The following is a 20,116-nucleotide window of genomic DNA, read 5'->3' on the forward strand; positions in this document are numbered from 1 at the left end:
TTTTAAACAACTTCACAGAAATTCAGCTTGTTGGGACTTTATGTAACTTCGAATGTCTAAATTGACCGGACTAATATAGGGAGTTTCGGAGGCGATAAATCGATCTAGCTAGGATTTTTTTTTAGAAAATGTCATATTCGTGTTTTATTCGTGTTTTTTTTTCCTGACATCTATTGGTGGATAATAATACTATTTTGCTTCGTAGATAGCTGGACAACTGAAATAACACATAGGCACTTTTTATACCGATATTCCTACGGGATACGGACTTACGCGGTTTCAAGCGCGGGTCACAGCTAGTTTCTTTTAAACTTTAATACAATGAGGAAGTTTATTGTAAAAGCGTATGCATTGACCCATAAGTGAACTCGTCAGTAAGGCTGTGTTAACGTGCACATGTAAAATTATTTTTGAACTTTACATATAATGTGACGTTACGGTAAGGATACCATTATATTAAGTGTTCTTTCACAAATCTCTAATTTTTTATTGTACATACAATTTTTATAACACATTTCATTATCTGCTGGTAGGTAGAGCAGAATGAACATGATACTTTGTATATAGCTTTACTTTAATAAACAAATCTAGTTGCATCTGTATGGGTGATATATTACCTATTTACTGTATGTGCAATAGAGACGACGCTAGGTATAAAACCAATAATTTTATATGTAGAGTGCTTGTAGAGCGTATTAGATAATTTTTCGCGTAAGAGGAGTTGTGTTTCTTTTATAGTTATGTCAGAGTATTGAGAACTAATTAAATTATGGAAGTTTTAAGCGTTACTCAGGGAATTAAATTTTCAGGCCGATTTAGGCCAGGTCGCAACGAGGAAGGTAAAACACTCCAAAGAAGATCGTAAAATAGTAGTATGCTATGGAGATTCGTTTGGTGAGTGGGGGAGCTGGAGGTCAGTATCCTTTTATTTACTCTTCTCATTCCATTACTTTATTCCCGCCGACGATCCTTTCCATAACTTTTGACAACGAATTTGCAGCGTTCCTCTTGCTACCTCTGTTCATAGGTGATGGTGGTAACTCAGTTGTCCGCAATTAAATGAAAAAATGTCATAGTAAAGTTTAGTGTACAAAACGGACAATATCGAAACAAATAAACGACTAGTAAGTCCTCAATTACCTACAACCTAAACCTTGCACAGCATTAGTGAATAATTTGAATTCAAAATACATTAGTTGATAGTACAGTGATGACCACTCGGCAGACATGCGTGGGTAAGTGCGTATCGGAGCGTGGCGGCAGGTGGCCCCGGGGTGATCTACCATGTCACTGAACTGTGAACTAATATTTGTGTAATTATAACCTATTTGCTATTTTAATTAAGTTAAGAACGTAAAAATGAATTTTGTGGCGCGCTTAGTGGTCTTATACGTAATAGGCATAGTTTTATTTTTGTATTTATGAATTTGATTTATTTTACCCTATTCTGTAATCACTGTAAGGTAAGAAATATAATGCATTAAATTTTGTAGCTGCTCGCTCTTTCTTCGCCTAGATCAGGGCCAGTTCCCTCCAAGTTAATGATATAGACCAATTACCATCTGTTTTCTAATTTTCATTAATATTGGTTCAACAATTGTAAAACATTGAGTATTAAACAAATTTCACACGTAGAAAAACATTTATGCATGTTTTTATTCTTGTTTTTCTTCATATTTTTGAATAACCAATATATTGATTTACTGGTAAATTGTAAACAAAATTACTTAGGTGATTCGTAAATGAGTGCAAAGGTAGTGCATGTGATTGCAGTTTGTTGACTCCTGTCCCTTCCCGTCTCCCCTCCCCTCCCTTTGGATCCTGTGGCCCAGACGTCTGCCAACCCACGCTTCCACTATAATTATTGCTTTCACATATCACTAGTCATAAATATCAATCCCTTCGAAAAGTAAAAACCTGGTCGATTTATATAATGCTGATATGAAAATTGTTTGTCATCATTATTCAGCAGAAGTAAAATACATTTGCGATCATTAATATAATAAGAATACATAATATTTTTAATGTATAACACATTTACAATATAAAATTAGTCATCATTATTTGCTGATTTTTTGATTTGGACCAATGTGAGTTTAGAGTATTGGGACCGATTACAATAGTTCAAATAGATTGATTTATAAGAAAGTTGAGTGGTTTGATATTCATGATGATTATGTGTTTATTTAGAACATTTATGATTTTATGGAACTCCTTTTTTTCATTAAAATTTAACAAAGATTAATTAAATATCACAGTCAAGATACCAACTCACCGTTAATTAATTTTAGTGCATTCTTTATCAACAACTACCGCAGTATTTTTATTCAATTTCAATATTGGGACTTGGGAAGTAAAATATTTCTGAATTTCGTTGTTGAAAATGGTATTGTAGAACTTTTATTAATGTTAGATTGCCTCTGCTGGTATGACGAAACAAATATTCATAAATATATACTGTTGATAATTCCTAGTAAATGTCTTAATTATCTCTACGAGATAAATTAGGTGAAACATATCATTATGACGTCACATTATTGCATTAAAACTGTGAAAGAATAATAAAATTATTGCTTCTCCTTTATAAAGGAAACGTCTCTGCTAAACTTTTTGCTTCTTTGATTTTCATGCAAATTGGAAATTCTATAAGACTCATTATTTGCTCGCAATTTATATAAAAGCTTTTTAATGCCGATATCATTAAGTTCAATCTCTTGAGAGACTGAATACTGCTTTTTTGTTTCAATGTTCATTGAGGAGTTAAATTTCAAGCGCAATGACTTCGCGTATCATGCTTAATCTCTGATAAGATATAATAATTGTATGACCAAATGTCAGCTGACGTATGTACACTATGTGTGTACATTACATTATCAGTATTTACGCAACCCGATGCTATTTATCGCAATTCACTCATGATAAGTATTGATGAAACTTTTTGCATAACCTGTTATAATCTTCCGTAATGTCTTGTAGTAGAAAATGTCACTAATCTAACGTCTTTACGCTAACAATGTTTGATGTTATGTAGATGTCAGCGTTAGATATGTATTTCTTTTGTTGTACCTATGTATATTTTTTAGATTTTATTAAGTTTTTTCACGCAGAGATCTGTTGATCTTATTTTTAAAATTGGGTTTTTGGTAATGAAAGAGAACAAATGTTACATTATTTCATTCAGAACAAAATGCGAAACCAGCAAGTTATTCTCACATGCCATTTAATCTATTTTTGTTAGTGGCCAGACATAATACAATGTACACTTCGAGACTGAGGCGTGTATTACTAGCATAATAAATTATCATAAAACATCACCATGGTTTATTTTAAGCATTTATGTATTAGCTAGAATCAGTAGGTATGTTTGGCAAAAACACATAGGTAATGAGTTCAGTAAAATTCCTTTAAAAACAAGCAACACTCCTGTCATGTCATCACTAAATAAAAAATCATTAAAATTCATCAACTCTTCCAAACGGTTTCCATTTCTGAATTCATTTTCATTATAGGTAAATATGGTATTATGTGTTTTAAGTATGGAATATCACATGACATTACCATAAATTATATAATCACAGATTATTTAATGATTCTTTTTGTAAATACTTGACCGTTTCGAATTTTTGTTATAACTCTTGTAAATAAATAACTTACATCTTATACACTCAATGTATTAATAATAAGTAAACAAAATTATTTTGAACGCAGCAATTATTAGCAAAACACACACCGGAATGTAAACTATAATCCAAAAACCCACGCACATCGGATTTCATAGTAAACAGACGGCAAGCCGCGGCTTGGTTTTGTGTCAAGATTTTATTTTTCCCAGAAAGACGCGGACGCGGCAATGTTGCGCACTGAAATAAGTTTCGAGTTCAAAGAGTCGTGCGAGTTCTAGCTCATTAGCAAATATACAATACACGTCGCCCTCTCGCAACTATATCCTTATTTCATTTTAACAAACGTTTATTTTAGTAATTAAGTATGTATTAGGTATTTTTCATTTATACACAGACATAGTATTGATATAGAGTTATGTAAAGTTATTTTTCAACCAGTGGATAATGTTCATTTCATTGTTCAAAAAAGAAATTACTTTCAACTGTACATTGAAATGGGTTGAGTTGTAATTAAAAGTTGTTCTTTCACATGAAAAAGTAATTAACATTTATGTAAAATGTGTAAAAGCAATATTTGTTTAAAGTAGCTTGCTTAGTTACTGATATAACAAATTAGTAGAAATTTCCATCAAATGAAACGCATGCATCATCAAGGACTCGTTGAGTCTTAAGAATTTTTATCGTATTCTTTATTTGTAATAAAGAATTGCAATGAAAATGTCGCGTCTAGCGATCTAAATATAACATAAAAATTCCAATGTCATCCGAACCACCCATACGTGTACAAGATGGTTCTTCTTTTTAAGCACAGCTATTTAAAACATATGCAAAGCTGCAATTATTTATTGTGTAAGAAAGCTAAATATGTTCACCTCATAGGAATCCGACACGACGTTCTCTGTCGGGGAGCGCAAACTAACAACGAGCTATTTTAATTACAGCAGTCCAAGATTGCACTACGACGAATTAATGTAATTAATCATTGCAATAAAACTAAAGCCGACGCGGCGTCTGTCGTCCGCTTTGAACTTACGTTTAATAGTTCATTTTTATTGGATCCGAACATATAAAATTTCAACGTTATATATTAGTAAATTTTGGCAATTATCGTCGTTATAGCTTAGAATAATAATCATGTTAATAGGCAGTGGAGGAGTTATGAAAATACAAATAGTTATAAATGTAAGTTCAATTACATATTTCCATGAAGTAAAAAAAAACCTTATAAATCAGAGCTCAGAATAACCGGTCATTTAATAACATGATACTTAATTATTATTTATCGTATGGAATGAATGTACTCACGGAGCCACCACAAAATTGCGGTTAAACAGTTTCTGAGAACTATATATTGTTGTTTCATTTAATTAACCTTATAAACCCGCCAACTTGATAATCCCCAGATTCTTTATCCGCGTAAATGTAGTGGGTTGTGCCAGATTTCGTAGTAATATATACGTCTTTAACCAATGTCGATCGAAAATACATCTTATACAATAGTTGGAGGATAGCTTTTACATTATCTCTCGAATCATACCTAGGCCTTTATCGCTATAAATAGCATACAAAGTGCGTACACATGTCATAGACCTCGTGCACAAACTGCAATGCAATTAATTGTCCCATTGTTGAATCCAGGACGTCGTCCTATCAGATTATTTGACGTTTCACAATTGGCATTTACATATGAATGTTCAAGAGGGATTAATAGAATATTGAGAAATTTCAGACATTTTTTAGCCCTACAGAGCGGACAGGGCATTCGCTTAAGCACTGTATCTGCGAATGTTCATGGGCGGTGGTGATCGCTTACCATCAGGCGAACTACCAGCTCAGTTGCCCGCTACGACATAAAAATGTCTACGTATCCTTGCGCTCTTGAGAATAATTTGATGTCCTAATATTATAACCAAGTCAATACGTTTAGTTTCGACTATAGTACTATGTTATCTGTGGTTTCGACAATCTTTGCATCATTTGTGAATGCTAATTAAGTCCTCCTTGTCGACAAGGCGCACATGACATGACCTACATTTGTGTGGATAATTTGTTTATGTCAATTGACGAATCCCAATATAATCCAGAGCGTGCTGGGCTTAAATTAAATGTCATTAGACTAATGATGAGGTTAGCTATTGTGACCCAATGTTTATTCCGTTTTATGAACAAATGAATTTTTACAACATTTTTATTTCAACTGATGTAAAATGATGTTGAAAATGATGATTTACTATATAAATGGCAATGCGGACGATTTCATTTGAATTTCCAAAACTTTATTATATGCTTTGCATTTTTTCTTTTTTCCGTATTGTATAAGTACAAAATATATGTCAATTCTTAAATTTGAACATTTGTACAATTTTTTTTTATTCTTTTTAAAATAAATCACTCCAAATAAGTAAACGATTGACAAGCGTCCTTGAAGTTCATGATAATGATTTATTTATGCAAATACATACGTCTGATCTGCCTTAATGATAATGTTATATACTTAGAATGGCATTATTAACCATCGACTGTTACAAATGAAGACTTTATATTGAGCGTAATACGACGATTATCCGTTTTAAAGTAAAAACTGCAGCTAAAATTCAATTGAAATACAGTGTATTTGCATCTCTGCGAAATAGGTCACTGTGTATCTGTTGGATGCACCCTTAACCCAGATGTAGACAAGGACAGGCGATCCACCCCCAAACACACCGGCACCACTAATTTATAAAGAGCTCCGACATATTTTTTCTCATAACCGAGTTCCGTTTGAAGATATTATATTCTTCATATGTGCTGAACAGATCAATCTGAGCTGGATAGGACTTTAAAACGATTATATTTAGTAAGAGTATATAATTAAGTTTTCCCGAAATGGTTAAACTGTAGTATTTTTAGATGCCATCGATATAACCCGATCAATAAACTTACACGACTAACAATAAATATTAAATAATTGTTTTGTTCTCTCAGACAAGACATTTTGTTTTCTATTCATCAATACGATGAGAGACGCCATGATACTTAAAATTGTATTTGTAACGAGAAGTCAGTGTAAAACCACATCATTATACAAGCAACTACACAAGGAAGGTAAAAGAAATGCCGCATACATAGATAGGCTTTGACATGAACGTGATTCTAAGAATTTATTCACTAAACAAGTCTTGGAGCTTGATATCAACACAACAACAAATCGTTACACACACAACATCGCTATAGTATAGACTCGGTTGTAGAGCAGGCGCGTTGAAGCCTAGCGCGTACACAGAGATATTCCATCGGTGTGCTGTAATGTTGTGGCTGTGTGTGCGTAGAATGTTCAGCGTGGGTGTAACGTACACAGAGCTTTCACGCAGCAGCCTTGGCCGCAAGACACGTGCGTCATTAGGGCTGTGCCCTGCGCACTATAATGGGCCAATGTTGACCGATTAATTATTCCTCTAACGTGAAACGTAGGGCTAAAAATAGAATCACGTAAGCTTATGGGACCGCTCCGTGTTTTGATTGTACCTGTTTTCGGTTGTAGAACACAGGTTGTATATATATAAATAATAAAAAAAAAACTAGAAAAACACGCTTTAATCATAGAATCAACTTAGGAGTCTCACTTGCCATACAGAGTATGCCTAAGAAAAGAAATTATTTAACTCTGTCGATTCTACTTAGTATAATAATATAAAGTCATGAATTTAATATTTACCGATCCTCGTTCAATATACAAAGTGTGAATTAAAGCTGTCCGCTTAAAGTGGGTCAAAATGGAATCAGTTACATACAAACACACTGGTAAAACTTAAAGAGAATATGATGTTTCAATTATCATATTTGTAGTTTTCTTAATTATTTTCCTTTATTAATTTTCAAGCCATCCAGTACTGGGGTGAAAAAAGAGATATAATATCAATGTTACACTCAATAATTCATTCGTATTCAACTGACAAAGTATACTGTTACCTTATAAATCTATTTATACAACACGAAGGTAACCAACGTTTTTAAATCCATTTAAAAAACATTTATGTACAAGAAAATATAAATTAAATTCAAATTAAAACTCTGTGCAATTTCTGTATCGATTTCTTTTAATTTATTCATAAAGATAGTTCCGATCAATTATTCTTATCGATGAGTATCGTGCGTCCCTAGCCGGGTGGCGGGCTAGTGGGGGGCTAAACCCCTCCCTATCAGCTGAGCGACACGTGCGAACTATCCCGTCTAGTGTAGATACACGATTGGGGTCAGGTGCAATACACTCTCATCTTACGAATACATGTAAAACGATGCCTTGTTCAACGCTGGGGAACGGTAGTAGTGCTTCAATTTCTTGTAAGAATTAAATTGATGGGATTGTTTGTATTGCGTCAACAATATGGATAATTTTGAATGAAAGAAAGTATGAAACATTATTTGCCTGCGTAAAACAAAGAAAGTAATATAATACGCATAAAACTTGTCTAAAAAACTAAAAACACGCTTTAGGAATAGAATCCACTGATAAATGAATTAAATAATTACTGACTTTTAGCGACCTCATGAAATTATTGTTTCATCACCGATCCTTGATGAGTGTATAAAATTTGAATTTAATCTGTCTGTTAAAATTGGGCTAAAATGGGGCCTAAGGACTCGGTTACATACTTACATACCAACACACAAACTTGAAAGCGTGTTAATAAAGAAACCCAATATATATAGTCTAAATAAAATAAACAACAAAAGAAAAAACAGATGAAGCCTGTTATTTTTTTTTCTTTTAGTAGAGTGTGATTAAGTCACAAAATGAAATATATTGACAGTAAGGTAAAATTTCAGTATGGACGAATCTTTCGATAAATACAGACTAAATAAAAATCGATCAACAAAAGTGCATTAACTAAAGTTAATAAGTAATACATAGTGTACATGGTGTAAAGACTAATAAATATATGGAATTGATATAATGAATAACAATCATTGCATAAATTGCTAATGTTATTTTGTACAAACTGATAAAGTAAAATATATATTTCTGTTGGAAGAAAGTGTGCACTTGGAGATAATTTCCCTTAACTTCGTAAATAATTCATGGACAATACATTGAATATTTACAACGATTAACTACTAATCTTCACTTTAAATTCCAAGGTAATTTTAATTCAAGTAATACAATTCTTGTTATACTGAATAACAAATTGAGTACGAATATATTTTGTGCAATACATTGCTTTTTATGTATTTTAATTTTTTCTCCGAGGGAAGTGGAGCAGTTAAATATAATTAAATGATATTTGAACAAAAGAAACAACAATGCTCAGATATTATTTATTACGGATTCGGGCACCACTTTGTTTTGCGTTGCGTCGATAGGATCGCGCGCGCGCATGAATGCATTCACGGTGTGACGGCTTCCCCATATGGCCAAGGCTGGGCCTTTTAAGGCTCACATAAGTGGCCACTCACCTACCGACTGAACGAGCCAGCAATATCAATGAACCGGCCATCAATAAAACATGTGGCACTAAGCCAGGAAAGGAAACGGCGAAATGAGAAAAAGAAATATTTGAAAAAGGCATGCGCGTATACTCGATTGTTTGTGCGATTGGAAAGCATTCAATGTAAAGCTGCGCGCACATTATGAATTATTCTCCGATAATATTTTTTGTTTGGCGCACTCAATATCTGCCATATATGCTATGATTAATTTTTATTTTGTTACATAACTCGAGTCGCTGTGTGGCCGGACGTTCATGGAAAGATTTGATGTAGCAACGTTTTTCTTTTAACTTCAAATATGCATCAATTACTTACTCGGTGACTTCCGAATTACGCATTTAATGATATATCAAACTTAACGCTGGAATAGAAAAAATGGAATTATTTGATATTAGCTTTGAAAGATATAGTCATAATTCTATCAAAAGTTGTTAATATTAAATTGGCGTTTCTAGTCATTAAAAATTATTCCTTGAATGTGCTTCATTCAAGTGAATTTTAACTTCTTTCATATAAATTCAGGTCAGTTAAAATTTAAAAGAGTTTGCCTAAAGCTCCTTTTATATAGAGATTTTTTGATCGCGTATGAGCGTCGACGACGGACCCCTAATGAAGCTGGTTGCGCAGCTGCATTCCAGCCGCCATTTTCTGGGAACACACTTTTTTAATCTGGTTGTGGAATGTCAGTTTTTAGAGCCGGTGCGTATGATTTTTCATTGAAATTAAAAAGAAAACGCTTCGCGCTCGTGTAGACGTAATAAAAGCAAGACTTAGCATGCCGCAGTCGTCCGCACTGCTCTTTTTATCGTCTGCAATTCTTCACTTGATTTATTATATAATGACTAATATAGATAGGTATGGTTGTGAAAAGTTTTAAAAGGAAATCTATGATTAATCTCACATTATTAAATACCGGTTAAGGAATTTAGTAATGATCGTATTGAGCGTGAATAAAAACAGCAAAGATCCACTTTATCTGTAACAGTACATTAGAGCTATTATTACTATTGTTATACATACCAATAGATATTTCTTACATCAAAACTCCCAAAAACAATAATAATAAGCCGGCAGGGAACCTTGTGGCGAGGTATCGGGAAGTAGCGACCCCGCAGACCTGAATGCTCCCGGGGGAGGACCCTGCCTTCATCTCCGGCTTGCCTTAACCGGCCAGCTGGAGGGAAGCCTGACGAGGACATGACCTTACCTCTGACTTGTCTGAACCGGCCGGCAAGCGAGTCGCGAGAGCTTTTAGCTCGAAGGATGGATGCGAAGCGTAAGTGGTGAGTGGGCACGTGATGCTGGACTCTCAGTTTAAAGTCCAGCGACGCCTCTCCACCCTTAGGTGCTTTATTCACGAAGATTTTTGCCTTTTTATTAAAATTAGAAATTTTCTTTTTATTATAGTTTTTATAAAAGATTGAATACAGCTAGACACAAATAAAAATACAGAGAATGCTATGGCAAAGCCTAAACCTATAGATGTGTCATGTAGTTTCACAGTACAGCGTACCATAAAATTGCATAGATTGATGGACGCTCGCCCTGATTACATTTATATCCATGTTTTCCATAATAAGAAATGTGACGTATGTAATAAAAATATATTCCTTTAAGTTATTAGCGAATTTTAATTTTAAATTATGGTTCGAAACAATTTCCCATGGGATGGATCGAACTTGATACCAAGAGACCGACAATCACGCAATCTTTGGAACGCACGATCCGCGTGTGAAATTTAATAACTGAACTTTACTGAGATTCTTTCTCATGAATTTTTTAATTTATTGGTGAAATTTACCTATACACATGAACACATGTGCCTGTGAAACCGTTTAATTAATTTATCATGTATTAATATTTATTACATTTCATTGTTATAATAAAACGATTTCTTTGGACAAACAATAAGAGATTCATTAAAACGGTACTTAAAAAGTCCTATACTGGTGAATATAAATTACGAATTCCACTAAATACGAATAAGAAACTAGTATCCATAGTATTAATGTGGGGAATGAAGTTTAAATGTAGGTAGTAATTGATATCTAAATGGGGACTGGTTTTTTTTTAAACTTTCTTTTAAAAAAGCTCCGACACGTTTCTAATTTGAATGAAGTAAATTTTTTGCTAGATATTTCGCACCTATATTATCTACTTTCTGGTATAGATCACCATCAAGGAATGATTTTAATTGTAATGGAATTATTAATTTCTAGCTGCGCCTCGCAATTTCACTCGCGTAAGTCCGTATCCCGTAGGAATATCGGGATAAAAAGTTGCCTATATGTTATTCCAGTTGTCCAGCTATTTATGTACCAAATTTCATTGCAATCGGTTCAGTAGTTTTTGCGTGAAAGAATAAAAAAACACACACACACATCCTTACAAGCTTCGGCATTTATATTATTAGGCTAGGATTATTTCACTACAACCTTCGACATTCTTATCGATATATGTTGTCATACTAATTAGACCCCTCAATAAGTTTCTTGATACAAATAAAAATAATACGTATCGTAGTAATCTTTAAATACTCTTCAACAATGTTATCATAACAGTTAATCAACCACACGTACATAAGACTAATGGTCTTACTAGGAACAAATAAATTAAAACAAACAAGGTATAGAGACATCATACTCGTCGATTAAACTATTATTTCTCACTCGAGTCAGTGGAATCACGACCACGGTCACTTTGTAATAAATTGATTATATTAACATGCGGTAAAGATAAATTTACACTTGAATCATAGTATGAAAATTATACTGTGTTAAGGTGTAATTCTGTGCTTTAATGAACTATGATTCGCGGTTTCACCCGCGTAAGTCCGTATCCCTCGAGGATAATGGGATAAAAAGTTGCCTATATGTTATTCCAGTTGTCCAGCTGTCTACGTACCAAATTTCATTGTAATCGGTTCAGTAGTTTTTGCGTGAAAGAGCAACAAACACACACACATCCTTACAAACTTTCGCATTTATAATATTAGTAGGATTGACCCTGATTGATTTATCATGTAGGATACACATGATGACGTAATAAGGGGTGTTTACCATCTATCCGTGCACATTATGCATACTAAATACATAATTAGCATAACTATTATGTCTCAGGTTCACATATTAGCTAGATACAATTCCAATTTCCACAAATTTCACTTACGTCACAGCTTTTAGCAGTTGTTTGCGCAACAAAATAGTTTTTGTTTTAAACGCAAACATCATTGTCTGAATTCGCACGTTCTAACATAAATCTGAAAATTGCCTAGAAATGATTTCACAAACTGGAAGTTCTATCGGTGTTGCATTTCACAGCTCCTTATTATCGCCTAGCGAGTGTATAACTATCTATTTGTTAATGTTGTTCGATATGGAAACGTTTGCTGCGTAGATAGTACTTCCGTGTCATAAATCATAGTATTATAAATCGTGAATGTAGTCTGCGGAGATATAACTGTAAAAATATGTCTATATTTATGGTCAATCAAAATTTCATTACTCTGATTTTAGGAAATTATGCAAAATATTAAACAAAGAAGATTTCATATTATAAAGTGAATAAGACATAGATATGTATACAACCATACTAGTATTATAAAGTGAAACGCAGCCTGTTTGTGATGATACCTACTTTTACGGTAGGCAGTTGAAGTAATTATTATGAAATTTGTCGAATAACAGTGGAAGTAAAATATAATATACTGTCAATGATCTCTTTTCAAACCTCATAAAAAAGCGGCGAATATACAATGGAAAATGCATTCGCTATCCGTAAAACTGACGTGGCAACTAAAGCGTATAGTCATATTGTCTGTGCTGAAACCACGCGAGTGAAGCCGGGAGCCGGATTTGAGCCTGGTATTGGACACAATTACCGAAACGAATGTGTCACGTACGTAATTTAAACACGTTAACTGTAAACACACCAGGTTCTAATCTTTAATGAAGCAACTTTCAACATCTAAAACTCGTTCTATCCACGTGGCGCCAAAATGAGTATTATAAGCACCAGGAACGCCGCGGGGTTATTAACACTCATTGCACTAGAATTACAGATAAAACAAGTAGTGACTTACCCATTTATCATGTTTGCCTAATTAACACCATTTTAGTTTTATCTCGGTTCTTAATAAAGCGCTCGTTACGGAGATGTGGATAATAATAGTTGGGAGCGATAACTAGGGCAGTGGAGGTCTAAAAATAGCGAATGTGCAAGTGTAGTACCATACGATAATATTGTATACGCGAGTGTGGTCGCTAAACTAAATGATCGCTGACAATTAGTCAATTATCGCGAGGTTGTCGGCTGCTGCGCGGGCGCAGATCGCGTAACACGGTAGCAACCAGTGTTGAGCCGAACACGTGTTGATTGTACTAAATCATTGCTCCTAGTCGTGAGACAAACGAATGCAAAAAAATCTAAGGCTACATTTTTAGAAACTGGATCCAATGTCAAAATAGAGTTAAAATCTTTTATCAAATTGTTATTCAAACTAGCTTTAGTCCAACTCTCATTAATATCAATTGAATAGTAAAGTTTTTAGGTCGGTAATGAATAAAATATCCACTTGCTTACTCATTATTCAATTTACATTATTTAAACGTCTATATTCGGTCCGATTTCATAATCAACAAGCGATTCCTTGTGGCCGCTTGAATTTATATTGAGCATAAATAAAAAATCTACAATTCAAAAGCAAACCGAAAAGTTTTCATATAACAATTACAGTATAAATATTAGCAAAAACATAGTTACTAATACTACTACCTCTTTAATTCTCTCAAATGTTTTATTTAGGCAGATAATAACAATAATCATTAGCAATGTATATTCGAAAGTCGACATTAATGATCTAATATTTTTAGATATATTACCAATCCGGTCTACGACCTTTGAATTTCCATTTTTTATTCAAAACAACTAGCAATTAAGATTCTTTCAAAGCTAACGTCCTTGTAATTTAATGTATATCAGATTAAGGCGACAGTGGACGCACCTCACTACGCGCACTAAGTTAGGCATTTTGTGCACTACGCAAGGACGTCGACCCCGACAGCCTTGAGCTCGCGCTTAATTTCAATCGAGTTTTAAACTCTTATGTGCTCGCATCCAGTCCAATTATGAACTCATCTTTTAAACGAATTGCTAACGTTTTCTGAATTTAATTTAAACGATAATATCTTTGAGAACTGATTTCAAAATACCAGGTATCCCTTCAACCTTTCGAACGTTAATAAATTATATTTACTTGTTTTAATCATTTTAATTAATGTAAACAAATGTAATAATGAACTTGCAACTATTGATAGTAATACATTTTTTTAGTTTCCTTTTTCGTTTCATTACGTATTGAAAGACCTTTTAGTAAGGTTGAGCTATTATTAGTTTAACAGTTTCATTGAATATAAAGGTTATAATAAATAGTTGTTTATGTTTAATTTTACTGTAAATTATGATCATTAATTAATTTATAATTTGCTACCTATGAATGCAAACTGTTAGCACATTTTAATCTCAACAAACAACGTGAATTTTTATTGAAACGCATGTTGTAAATACAAAAAAAATGTATTATAGTATAATAATAATCATTGTTCTGGGTTACAGCTTATGATAAAAAATAGGCACACAGAATTTGCGAACGATTTTATGAAAGATAATAAAACTCTTCCATTATCGTATAGCGTTAAAAATAAGAGAATATTGACAGAGGTATCGGAAAAAATACAAAAAAAAAGTATATAGAGTCAATTCAGAACATACAGTCTCTTTCTTTTGAAGTTCATTTTATAAGTGGAGAAGTTATACTACAATTGATACATACTACATTTAAATCTACCGAGCTTTGTAGATACAACAATGAATATCTTAAAAGTTAAAACATATCCGTGATATTCATGACGCAATGAAAGAGAGAAAATATATCAAATGGTAGATCATTGTAAGTGTTCATTGTGTGTGTCTGTGTGTGTGTAGTTGCAGGATAATGACCTACAAGCATGATGGCCGCGCCTGTGTACGCTATTGCAAGTGATGCGTACCTACCACAATACTACTATTTGTACTTTAAACACACCTATTGTTAATAGTAGGCCCTTTAAGCTTATGTATTTTGCGTTGGTGTTACGCACTTTTGACACGCTGTTTGTAATAGTTGGTTCCTATAATCTGTTATATATATAATAATAATTCAATCAAGAGATATATCTGTAAAGTTTCGATTATAGGCGTTTGCGCATTGCATAAAAAATACTAGCATTACAACTTTTTGATCTATTTAGGTAAAGTCCTCAGCCGAGTTATGACGTATGCTTATTTCTGCTTTCTAGAAAAACTCATTTTATGTGAGGAATTTGGCAACAGTAACAAAAAAAAATAAGCTGTAGGGAAAGCTGCCGCTAATACGCGTGAAAGTTTAGCAAAATACAATAATGTGCCAAACGCCTGGAGATATCATGTACTGTTTGTTGCATTAAATAAAAATTACATTGAATTGGAATTCACAACACGTGAATGAAAACGTGGACATTTAAAAGTGATGAATGTGTGCGTATATCTTGTTTTTGTGACAGTTGTTTCGCAATATTTTGTTAAATTACATCAGAGCTATTTCAACCTCACCGCCTGCCTCAATGGCATTGTTTTGTTATGATTAACGATTGCATCCAACAGGAAGATTCTAACCTGGATTTAAACAGAAAAACTTAGAGAGACATCACGTCATTTGATATAAGAACAACGGCGTATCATTTTCTATAAAGCTTATTTGTCGTACTAAGCGGAATTGTCTTTTCTCAACTATTAGGACGACATTATTCAATATTATGTTAGCGCTTAGATAATTTTATGGTTCATATAGAATATTGCAACAAAATTCTTCAAAGTCATCGAAATAGTGTAGCATTGAATTTTAGAATATCGTTTTAAAATATCATAATTGAAAGTTAAGTATAAAACATTCACAATATGACTCATGCTCAACCAAAAATCGTAGCATACTTTTTTAATCTGTCATGTTTACCAAACACTTACATTTTTGCAATGAATGAATATTATGATTTAATCAAACTTCTGATTTATTTTTAAATAAGTCTCTCAGTCCGCGAGGCACACAGTAAATACATCTTAAATCTATATGTATAAAAATCAAATATATATAAAAATCCAGTGTCATGATGTATGTTCCCAATGAACTCTTCACCAACTCAACCGATTTTGACGAAATTTGGCATTTTGTGTGTAATTGGGTCCAACTTAAGATATTCGATGAATTATCCCAATAATTTTTAATCTCAATATTTTTAATTATTACTCAACCACAGCAACGCGTGGCTGGGTATGCTAGTATTATTATATATTCTGTGGTAAAAAAACAGTTTTGAGCTCTGTGTTTTGCATAAAAAAAAACACAGAAATCGAATATTACTGTTTTAGGTGTTCAGCACCTATTATATTAACTTACTTATACAAAAGATGGATAAAATTTATATTGCTCTTAATGTAAGGTAGGTAATTAATAAGAAGTTTTGATAGATTTAATTCACTTTAATATTGTATTGCAATTTTTTTAAATTATATAAATAAATGAGTCGAATGGGTTATGCATTTATAAATAGTTATATGATTAAAGTTACAGCTCAATCTATTTTTGTTTCTGTGCTCTAAGCCCATCGCTCTAAGCCCACCTGAGGTATGTTCGAATATCACAATTTTCGTTTAATCATTTTCTTTTCATATTGACAATTAGACTTTTATCACTATCTCTCTTTATATTCACCGACGTACGAAAAAGAGTGGCCGAAAAGTTTTCTGTAGGAATGTACATCTTTTTGTAATTATTTAATCAAGCTTGGCCCTTGAGATATTAGTTCAGTTTCGTCGCTCCTCTTTAAATGACAATATACGATTTTTATGGGTAACATACTCAGAAAAAACATGCGAATGCGAAACAATTCAAAAACAAAAGATATTATGTGTGTGTTTTATTAAGCACTTTCTAACCAATCGTTAAATTAAAAGTATAATATAAATTGAATAACAAGTTTTTATAAATGCCAAAAGGTATGATAATTAACTTTTTAATTACTTTATGTGGAAATGAGTTCGATTACTTTTATCATTTCACCTTGTAACACTAAGAAGTATGTTTAAAGCAATGTCATAAGAAAACGATTATAACAATAACAAGATACGAATACTTCAAGGCAACTGCGCTATTATTTCAAATGTGATCCCGAAAATCGTCACTCTGCCAAAATTTACTTTGTTATTCCGACAGCATCGACGATATGAATGGCAAATTCCTCTGCCCACTTACCGCACTGAATGATTTCGACATTCTTGGCTGAGTTCCGATAATCTAAAAAAAAAAAACGTACAGAGTAAATAAGCTTATTCCAAATTTAAAAGTTTGCACCGTGACACGATATATAAATCACTGAGATATGGTACGTTCGGTAGAACGTATTTTTACGCAACGCAAGTTCTTTGTTTATATTATATAGTTCGATGCCGGCACACAAACGGCTGGTTATTCAACCGGGCGCATTCCGCGACGGCTCCACTTTTTGCTCGGCTCGTCCGCCGTCCGTCCTCCTGGTCGAGAAAAACGACCAATTAGAGCTTTTAGGGCAGGAATTAACGTCGTGCATTATCCACATTTACTCCGTGTCTCCACGCTTCAAAAAATCGCTGCTCGCTACGCCCGCGTCGGATTCCGATCCGTCCCACTTCTTCCTTAATGTTTTGTTTCAGAACCAAGACTTATTTTAATAATATTGGCAAGCTCTTAGCGCCAACGTAAGAGAGACGCCGTGTCGTACATTGTTTTGTTTTTCTTTATATCGGGAACTGAGAAGACCACTTTAAACATGCTCTGTGAATTATCTATTAACGTCAGTGCCAATAGAATGTTAGTCAAAAATATTCACGTATAGTTTTTGCTAATGACGTCATTCGACCGCATTAGTTTAGTTTAACTTTCGCTACTTGCATGGTGGTCATCTCGTTTCGCATGTACCGATAATAGTATATCGACATTTCTCATTATTTTCTTTAAAAACCAGTAATAATTCCTTAAAATCAATAAATATATTTAATCTATATACTAAATGATATGTATCAATCTGAATTCTATTTTATTATACATTAAGACAATGATACAAAAGCTTTGTAATGAGTTTATTATATCACTACAATGAATAATAATATTATCAAGAAATTTTTGCCATAAATATTTAAGCAGATGTATATATTAACTATATTAAGACAATTGGTACTTAAGGTTTTCTTGAAAATCCACGATCTTGAGAGGCTTGAACTTTGAACTGCTCTCAAGCTATGCAATAGCTGCTGAAGCCAAGTATCTTTCGCCTGAAAGAGAGTTATATACGATTATTATTGAAAATTATGAATATCAGGTTATTCATGTATGTATATGTAATAATATACTTACACAGGTCCTATATTTTACGATTAATGTACCTCTTAACATTTGTAAGTGATATGATATATAAATGTCGTGTTGATGAATAGTAAGAATTAAAGCAGTTTCCATCTAAACTCTGGTATTTCTAAAACGGTATTTCTTGTTAATTTTTTACCCTTTCGGTATTAATCTCGCGGCGTTTAGTGCTGTGTAGCCTGAATAAAAAATATACAACAGAATCATTTTATGGGTGTACGTGGCCCCTTAGTATTGCCAGAGCTAATAAAACCGATCAACACGGAACAGACATAACAAAAAGTTAACTCCTGTGGCGAGCCATCAACATTATTTACATTTTTTCTTATACTACGCCAGAGGAGTGTCGAATTACTATCTCGGAATTTAGTTTCTTTTTTCTGGACTACGCTCCGAACGTTTTGTAATCAAATAGGAAAGGATGGATACTTGGGAAATAGAATTTGTATTAGGTACCCGATATCTTGAGCTACTTTACGTATCTTGTTAACGTATCGAATTCTAAGAATTATGCGTACGTAATTTATTCTTTTATCTTCTAACCACTCAAAATGAAATCGATCGCCGTCCGTACGGATTAAACACTTATTTTTGACAATATTTCATAGAAATGTGTTTGGGGATTACCTTTTTTGTCCCGAAGTATTTTTACCTGCATCTGGCGACGAAACCTGTTTTAAAAGAAATCTTACTACGAAATTACGTTTGGTATTAGAAAAAAGAATTGAATAGTTGTCTAGGTGGCGCTTAGCTATGAAAAAGCGGGTCGCTTTCAATGGTCTGCGATAAATAGGAATGAATTTCGAGCACCTATTATCCTTTGAGGACACCTACCTGTGCCGTTCCCAGTAGGTATTTGACAGCCCGTTAAATTTATTGTCACGCACAATGCAAGCTTAGTGGGAGTGCCGCACTTATGGTCATGCTATTTTTAAACTAATATTACATATTACAATCTTCAGCGAAGGTCTAAATAGATATGAAACCGTATGTTAACTGCATAGACACAATTTGTTCATTTTTCTATGAATAATGCCTACCTACCAATAAAATATGCTATTAAAATTTCCTCCAGTTTTGAAAATGATGAGCATCTGTTAAGTTTTTATAGATTTATTTTTATTAGATACTTACAAAAGCGTATATACAAAGCATGATACATTTTAATTATCAATTCCAAATATATTTTATAAATTTATTTCCTTACCTATATAGTACAAATGGATTCTTATCTAATTTTTCTATTTTTCTTCATAGCTAGAATAGTTTTAACCAACTAATTGCGTAATTGTATTAAAAGGCAGACAACATATTCTTGTTTTTTTAGTACCGTTATAATCATAGAGATATTTAAATTGATGTATGATAACACATCGTGGGAATATTGCTTTCCATATTTTCGTAAAAAAGAAGTGAAAAGGACACTTCACACACCAGCGATCATTAGGAGCGGTTCACATAACAATGGACATATTGGACCCATGTGTAAAATGCTTCACGGACGATTGTATCCACAATGTATTTAGATTTACAAAAAAAAAAAATACTCAAAGAA

Source organism: Zerene cesonia, chromosome 7 (assembly GCF_012273895.1).
Source record: "Zerene cesonia ecotype Mississippi chromosome 7, Zerene_cesonia_1.1, whole genome shotgun sequence".
Lineage (NCBI taxonomy): Eukaryota > Metazoa > Arthropoda > Insecta > Lepidoptera > Pieridae > Zerene > Zerene cesonia.